This window comes from Haemaphysalis longicornis, unplaced genomic scaffold (assembly GCF_048455015.1).
Source record: "Haemaphysalis longicornis isolate Haplotype H1 unplaced genomic scaffold, Haemaphysalis longicornis Haplotype H1 scaffold_9, whole genome shotgun sequence".
NCBI classification, from domain to species: Eukaryota; Metazoa; Arthropoda; class Arachnida; order Ixodida; family Ixodidae; genus Haemaphysalis; species Haemaphysalis longicornis.
The window spans coordinates 126,899,980-126,908,358 of record NW_027526460.1 but is presented as its reverse complement, the minus strand read 5'-3'; positions in this window follow the sequence as shown (position 1 = coordinate 126,908,358).

Genomic DNA, 8,379 nt, shown 5'->3' with positions numbered 1-8,379 from the left:
GGTGTTGGGGGTGTGTATAAATCCCTGGTACCAGGGAGCTATATACATCATGTACAGATGCTACTTTTCACGGAAACGGGACTTATTGATTAGTGTACCTCGGCGCGCCTATCACAGTGCCGGCACCACCTCTGGCTATGAAGGCCGATAAAAACAAGCATTTATTAGGGCGGTTCATCAGTACACTGACCGACAAAAATTGTATTAAGAGAATCGTGTGATGTCAACGGCCTTCCTCAGCGCTATATGTATTTTCCTACAAAAATAGTGCAACCTCACCCCTCATTAGAGTCTATAAAACACGGATATATTGCCCCAGGGCGGGAATTACTTGAGTCTGCACTGATGCATTATATTTTCGTATTTTGTATCAAATTTTGTCGCCTGTGTTAACTTTTGAACCACCGTTAAGCCCCGCAAAAACCAGACGAAGGACGTCACAGACAAGCACAGGTGCTACTCGGAACTAAATTTTATATCCAAGAAGAGACAACATGAAAAGAAATATACACCACGTCATGCACATGAACTCGCACCATGTCATATCTGCCTGTATTTGTACGCCAATGCCAGGCAGCCACCTTCTTCGCGGTCGTGCTTGCGCCGTCACCATTGAGCTGCGTTTCCGTGGCCTCAACAATCTCTCACCTGGGGCGGTATACTTGTAACTGTCCCTTTTGAAAACGTCCCTTTTGCGCCCCTTTCATCGTGACGTACTTCCGGTTAAGCAGTGGAGGTTGGCAGCATGAAGGAAGGTTGGCAGTAGGTTTGCCGCGCTTGTGTTACGTCACTTCCGGTTGTTTGCTTTTACCCAATCAGGGCTCGCCAAAAGGGACACTTTTGAAAGGGATGCAAAAGGGACAAAACTCGAGAACACCGCCCCTGCACTGATCAGCGTCTCGAAACAACACAGCACACAAACATGGCCTTGCCACCGGACTCGTGACAATGAATAGCCAGGCTTCCTTCATTGCCATTCTGTCCTCCGTAATACAAGCACGCGATCTGTATGTGTAAAAATAACACTCAAAGTTTAAATTCATGCAATTTATGTGAAAAAAAAAATTATGAATGTCCGTGTAACGTGAGTTGTTGCAAAATGTTGTTTTGAGAAAAATGTGAATGAAGGTTTGAAACACCTAGAAAGATAGGAAAAAAACAACGGATAGAGGCCTAACATTCAGCAATATTGTAGCTTGGGCTTCTTCGGGAATAACAAATGTGAAAAATTTCTTTATGTACAACTGATAGTGATTTCTAGAACCGTTTCAGATAGGCAGTACCAGGTGAATGGCTAGAAAACCAGCTAGAAATAAAAAAAATAATAAAGTGGGAATGTCATTTTTCTTGTAAATTCTTTCTGAATGTTTCACAAACCTGAATAGTACAAAACAAAATAAATGTTGTAGTTTAGCCCTTGCATGAAATCAAACCAGTCTGATCAACGTGAACAACGTTCATTCAGCATCGGACATCTTTGTCGGGACTGTAATAGGTTTTCTAGAAAATAAAAGTGGACAGAAAACGGCAATAATACACGTTCATAACATTCCGGACAAAATGCGATAAGAAAGCGTGAAAATAGGCAACGGGGCAAGAAAATAAGATGGATTTCGGAAATTAATTTTTTTCGGTTTCGTGAAACAAGAGGGTTGGAAAACCCTCTGTAATAGAGAGTTTTCCCAATAATAATCGAAACGTAAAGTTTATTCTACATATTTCTGAGCGCCTAAATATATTTTAAAAACGCCCAAAATACAATACATGCTGACTTGTGTCCCATCCAACGTTGGAAAGCTATGCCCAACCAATGTAAATAAGATTCATTGAGCTTAATGGCGATTTAGATTTGATAAAAAAATACTACGTAGACAGTAATTTAAAATATCTGCAATAACGATAAAAACTAAACACAATCAGAACTATTCGAAATTGTAATGTGTAAAAGAGCAATTATTGATTCTAGGACCAATACAATTTAGTTTCGGTATCTCCATACCTGGGTTAAAGCTAGGAAACCCTCTGTAACTTCATAAATAACCATGTCAGGAACTCGATTCTCTCGTACAGCATTTGTGAGTGCCTGGGGATGCTCGAAATGTAAAAGCAAAAAAACTGTATAAGAGAAAAGTACACTTTTTTTGGTGGCTTTTAAGGCCCTGACCCGTCTGGCGAAAGTAGGGCCTACCATCAAAAGCGGCAATTTGTAATGACCACTTCTGTGTTAATTGAGTCATTTTTAAAGCGAAATCTTCTTTAGTTGGACCGATGGCGTCCTCTCAAAAAAATAAAGCATTTCCCCGTAGACCGGTTGGTGGACCTAAAAGCTGTGATAAGCTCCCTGGACACATGACGCGTTCGTGGAACCAGGCTTCTATTGTGTCAAAATGGTTGGTTGAAAACAGTGGAAAAGGAACGGTTTCATGAGACAATACACGCATCGATCGTGAAGAAGGAGCACAATAGCATACCTTTATCTTATTAACCATGATAGATACACATTTAAATCATTCGCAGATGCGTTTACTTAGTGAGCGAAAAATCATCGCATGGATTCGTTCGTTTGCGATTTGGGTCTTTGAATGTTCGACGATCGACTGAACGCACTTCCAACGAAGGTTTTGACGCACTTTTGACGCAGTTTTGATATCAGAAAGCTTTTGCGCTTCTCTCAACTTTTTAAAGGAATAGATGGACTTGTAATTTCTTTTAGATGCGACTACATCTCATTCACTCGCCTTGTCCATGCAGCGTCGGCGTTGCTGTCGTCCGCCCATCCCCCATTCTCCTCGCCGCGCGAGCTGCGCTCTCCGCCGCTCACCCCCTCTCCTCTCCGATGCCCCTCTCTCGTCCACACCCCTCCCCCTACACTATGAAAAAATAATAGTTAGCGGCGCCCGGTTTCGATTCCACGACCCTGTGGGTGGAACGCGAGGTACATGGTGCTCTTCCCACTGCGCCACAAAACCGAGACAGAATCAAATGCTACGAACGCGCCTTATATCCTTGACTCATTCAAACTACGTCAAGAAGCTACTGATACAACGCATGATGGGGCAATGATTAACACTTGCAATAAAAGAAAAGAAGTTCCCAGTTACAGCAACAATGATGGAGTAAAGGTCGTTGTGACAGCGAAGCCGCAAGCATACCACTTAGAGAGATTGACCAAGATTGGCCAATAAAACATAATAATAATCATAAAACATAATAATCATACGCGTTCCCGACACGTTTCACGCGATTTCAGAATCAATCCAACGGAAACACCAAGTGAACCCCACGATGCGTCGCATCTACACAGGGTTCCCCTCGCGGAGAAGTTGGCGCAATTTTTGTTTTTTGACAGAAAACGTTTTACTGCAAGGCCTATACAATCTGTCAGGTGCAGACATAACTAGGTACTTTTAGGCCGGCCATTCCACCAATATTTTTAAGGCCGTACGCAGCGCCGTGCATATGCGGGACGACCGCCACTTTTTAGTCTTGGTGGGCTACGTGATTATTGTCCCCTCTTGATCCAGTCTTAGCCTTTTTTTTCTTCTTTCGTGCGAATTGCATCCGCCACAGCTACAATCACATTATGAGTATACCCTGCCGATCTAAGGCACCGGACTTGTCTGTCAGAACTGGTTGCCAAGAGGTAGGTACAGGATTTATTTTGCGCATGCGTTTTGCAATACTCGTACCTCCTGTCCCATCAGCAAGCCTGGAAGTACGCAGTGGCTCTAAATGCTTCTTTTGATTCAAAGAGAACCTATACTTTTCATGATTTGAATGTCGCACCAAAATACCATTAGGGGTCCCCTAAAACTATAATCTCCTAATGCCCTTCCGGGCATTAGGGGGTTATTAAGGTGATCCCTTCCTGGTATACGTGCTTTCTCTGAATTGTTCAAAATAACTGCACTCCTCTGCATTTGACCAGTTATATAAACGAGAAGTTAGCGTTATATTTTTATTTAGGCATAGTAACAATCTGCTCTTTGCAAAAAAATAATTAAAGCGCAAAGTACGGCCTGAGGAACTCCCTGCTTCGCGGCCGGTGCTGAGTGAGAGCTACAACGGCCGCAATGGTGGTCGCGACAGCCACGAGACCAGAAGCCCTGTTGAGGGGCCACACGCGGCAGATGTACACTGTCACGGCTTCGCGGCGAAACGAGTTGAGGGTCGCGTTGATCTGCTCGTACATCTCCGGCTGGTAGACTGGAAGCTCAGCCGACCTCTGGGCCAGAACGACGACCGACTCCTGCGCTCCCTTGCTGGCCCTGTGCGCAGCCTCAGATGTCGACACTATCATTGCCAGAAGACACACGGCGTTAACCGCGACACTGACACGGAACGGCAGGCACCACAGGTCTCCAGACGCGAATGCGATGAACTGGTCGGCCGTGGCCAGAGTCTCCACCATGCAGTGCAAGTACCAGGCGACACTGCACGCACCCAACGAGGCATCTGCTACCTTCAGAATGCGGCAGAGAGCGTTGTGCTTGCATCTGAACGAGCGCACTGTTTCGCTGTCGAGCCTCTGTGACGGGAGGACGAACAGGTTGACGTTGAGGCCCTTGAGCTTCCCAGCGATGTTGTCGAACGTGTAGTAAGCCAGAAGCATGCTCATCCAGAGGACGCCTCTGAGGAGGCCGTACCGTACGGTGACTTCCGTTAAGTTCACAACGGCTGCTGGGTTCGCGCAGAGAGTGCCGTTCCCACGCAGGCAATCTGCAGCTGCCATCGCTTCCCCAACTACGCCCTCCTCGACGTTAGTATCGCTGTGTTTTATGGTTGGTACAACGTAGCATCGTGCTAGCTTAGAGACAACCGCTAGCCCTGCCATAGCCCACGCACCGAACGTGACGAAGAAAGTGTGAGAGCCGTTGCTCGCAGTTCCCGGCGGGGTGCTGGATGGAGGGGTGCCGTCCTCAGTCTCGCGGACGCGTGATCCGATCTCAACATCGGTGTCATCGGACAGCTTCCGAAGCATGCGTCCCAATGTGGCTGCATTCTGGTGCATCGAAAAGTAGACAATGAGTGCCGATGCCATCGTGACGATATTGCTTACCGTGTCTAGAGACACATTCCAGTGTCCGTTGCTGCTGGCCGCAGATATCTGGTCGACGGTAAAGTAACCAACGTACGTCATTGCCACTGCAGCCACCACCAGCTTCCAAACGCAGTCCAGTGACAACGGGCACGACCTCTTTTTTCGGGAATAGCGGTCGTCAACGTCTTCAGACAAAGACATACCGATGCCCAATATCTTCATGCTAATTAGCAGGGGGACCAGGCTGGTCAAGAAGTTTTTTTCGTCGCTGGCTTCCTCCAAATGTTCCTCGTCGCTGTCGTCAATGGGCAACTTGGTCGCCATAGTCGTCTTCTGCTCAGCTTTAGGAGGTTCCTGGTCAATCACCGTGAAAAGCGGTGAAGATTCTTTCGGAGCGTCTGGTCTCACAAGGACGTCCTCGCCCATTGTTCTTTCTTGCAGGCTCTGGAGGAACGAGCGAAAAGCCGAAAATGAAGTAGCAAGAAACAGCGGGAAAGCAAAGAGATTAGTGCCTCACATTCTAGATGAAATTTTGCTCAAGTTTAGGCAGATAAAATGTGTTTGCTGTTATATAGTTTTATCACACATCGGATGCAGCATGCCAATGGTACCGGCGAGTTTGATTTAGAGCATCACCGAAAAAAACGAACCGACGAGGTCGTAACAGCTCCCAGTGATGCTTGCGCAGCCACCATGAGCACTTGAATGCGGGAACAAAAGCCGATAAAGCAGCAGGGACAAACCAAAATGGTTACCATGGGAATGGCGAGAACGGACCATTATTTCCACCTGCGGATCGCGTGACGAGTCTCGCTAGGAAGCGTCGATATGCAATGGCGTGTGTCTACGCAATTCCGACGCCCCATGAGGTGATTAATCACCTCTTCTTGCTGCACAGTTAGCACCTCCGTCGGAGCAGTACCGCTGTCCTTTCGTCAGGCAAACAGTGCATTTCCGCAACATCGAAAGCGCAGAGTTGGCATCCGTGTTGGCGTGCGTTCGTTATACTCCATCATTGCGTGGACGCATTGGTTCGATAAAAACAGCACCGATCTGGTAACAAGAATAAAAAAAAACGGGCACCCCAGATATCCAAACGTACACATATATAAACGCATATACGCAGAGAAAACTCACAAAAATTGGCCGCGTATCTGCTTCTTTCGTTGCCTATGTCTTCAAAAGACGATAGTCTTTGTAGACTTTTGCCAAGTAAATGCCTCCCTTCGCTTTCCCGCTCACCTCTCATGTTGTTCCTCTTGCGTCGCGCTCCTGCCAAGGTAAAGACGCCAAAGGTTTGCTTAAATCATTTTAAATTTCCCGCGTTCCACTGCTCCAAACCGGGTGTCTCGATGCCAACGCTGCCGTACGGCGACGACGCGCGTGAATCGAGGCGCCCTACTTCAACGTTTATAGAACCGCGTTTCCCTACTCCACGTGCGTTGCAAGCAGAACGTGTAACCTATCTAGTGGAACCTTTCGTAACTGTTGCCGGTTGATTCCTTAAAATGCCGCAAGAAGCTATAGTGGCGCGGGCGACAGCAGGCGACGGCAAAGTGAATTTTTTTTCTGGAGTTGATGAAGTGTTTAATTTCGCCAAAGTCAAACATGTATGATTTTTTATAAAGGAACACTGCTAACATCACTTCTGTATTAATTTGTTCTCTTATATTTGCGTAATGTCTTGTTCTTCTTCAACAATGTTGACAGGTATGAACATTACACCGGACTTAGATGGGTAGATTTAGCTGTGACTATGTAAGACTATTCCGCAGGCATTGTTTTACTTTGGCCGGGTGGCTGAATCGCGTCACAGACAGACAGACAGACATACAGACACACATACAGACCAAACTTTCTGAGTTTAAGTAGCCCAAGAAAGACTATTGTCTTTAAAAATTAGTACTCTGACACTCTGTGAAGAAGGATGGCCTGCCAAGCTGGACGCAGTCCACGGAGTGCATGAAACAAAACACGTTTGTAATTTGCCATTGAGCATAGGTCCAAGCCAGTTAGCTGAATGCAACTTCAAAGGACCAGCTTTATATATAGGACTAGCGGTAGCACCCGGCGGTGCCCGGGTTGGCCATTATATTAAAGACAGCAATGGGTATTTGTAAGTCGCCATATTAGGCTACTTCATTGGGAAGTGGTACACACTCGGGAGCGCCTGCCTGCTGTCAGTACATAAGCTCCTATTGCAGGCGCGTCGTGGTAATGTGAAACGACTGGTGCTCGTGTTTTACTCCAACTCTCGCTAAACAAATTGAACCAAGATCGCGCGTTTGAGCGAATGCGTCAGAGTCAAAAAGGTTTTATTGAGCCGGCGAAGTGGGAGTGGTTCCCAATTTCAGAAAGCCATGTGATGAGTAAGCAGCCTTCGCTCTGGAGAAAGTATTGTCTGGACATCCAGATCGCTGTTAGTCACCAGGTTCTCCCACAGCTCAATGTTTGGAAAAGTGGATGGAAGAAGGAGGAGCTTGGTTTGCTTGCACTCTTAATATGATATGAGGAAGAGTGCCAGGTTGCAAACACAACTTGTATTCGGCAGGAGATTGCGCTGGGAACACATGATGGAGGCCGGCTGGGTGAGGGGTATTCTTCCTCGTAGGAAGTGCTATCTCAGAAGATATAAACGATGCTCATCGGTACAGTTTTATCATAAGTAACATGGGCTCCCTACGGGAGGCGTGAGGTTGCAGGAAGTGCCAGCAGGTGACGAGGGCTAACCTTTGCTCTTTTTACTGGTACATCTTCTCTTTTACATTTATGATATACTAGCGGTAGTACCCGGCGGTGCCCGGGTGGGCCATTATATTAGGGATAGCAACTGGTATTTGTTAGTCTCTATATTAGGCTACTTCATTGGGAAGTGGTACACACTCGAGAACGCCTGCCTGCTGTCAGTACATAGGCTCCTACTGCAGGCGCGTGGTGGTAATGTGAAACCACTGGTACTCGTGTTTTGCTCCAAGTCTCGCTAAACAAATTGCACCAAGAAGCGCGTTTGAGCGAATGAGTCAGTGAGTGAAAAAGGTTTTATTGAGCCGGCGAATTGGGAGTGGTTCCCAATTTCAGAAAGCCATGTAATGAGTGGGACCCTTCGCTCTGGAGGAAGTATTGTCTGGACATCCAGATCGCTGTTAGTCACCAGGTTCTCCCACAGCTCAATGTTTGGAAAAGTTGATGGAAGAAGGAGGAGCTTGGTTTGCTTGCACTCTTAATATGATATGAGGAAGAGTGCCAGGTTGCAAACACAACTTGAATTCGGCAGGAGATTGCGCTGGGAACACATGATGGAGGCCGGCTGGGTGAGGGGTATTCTTCCTCGTAGGAAG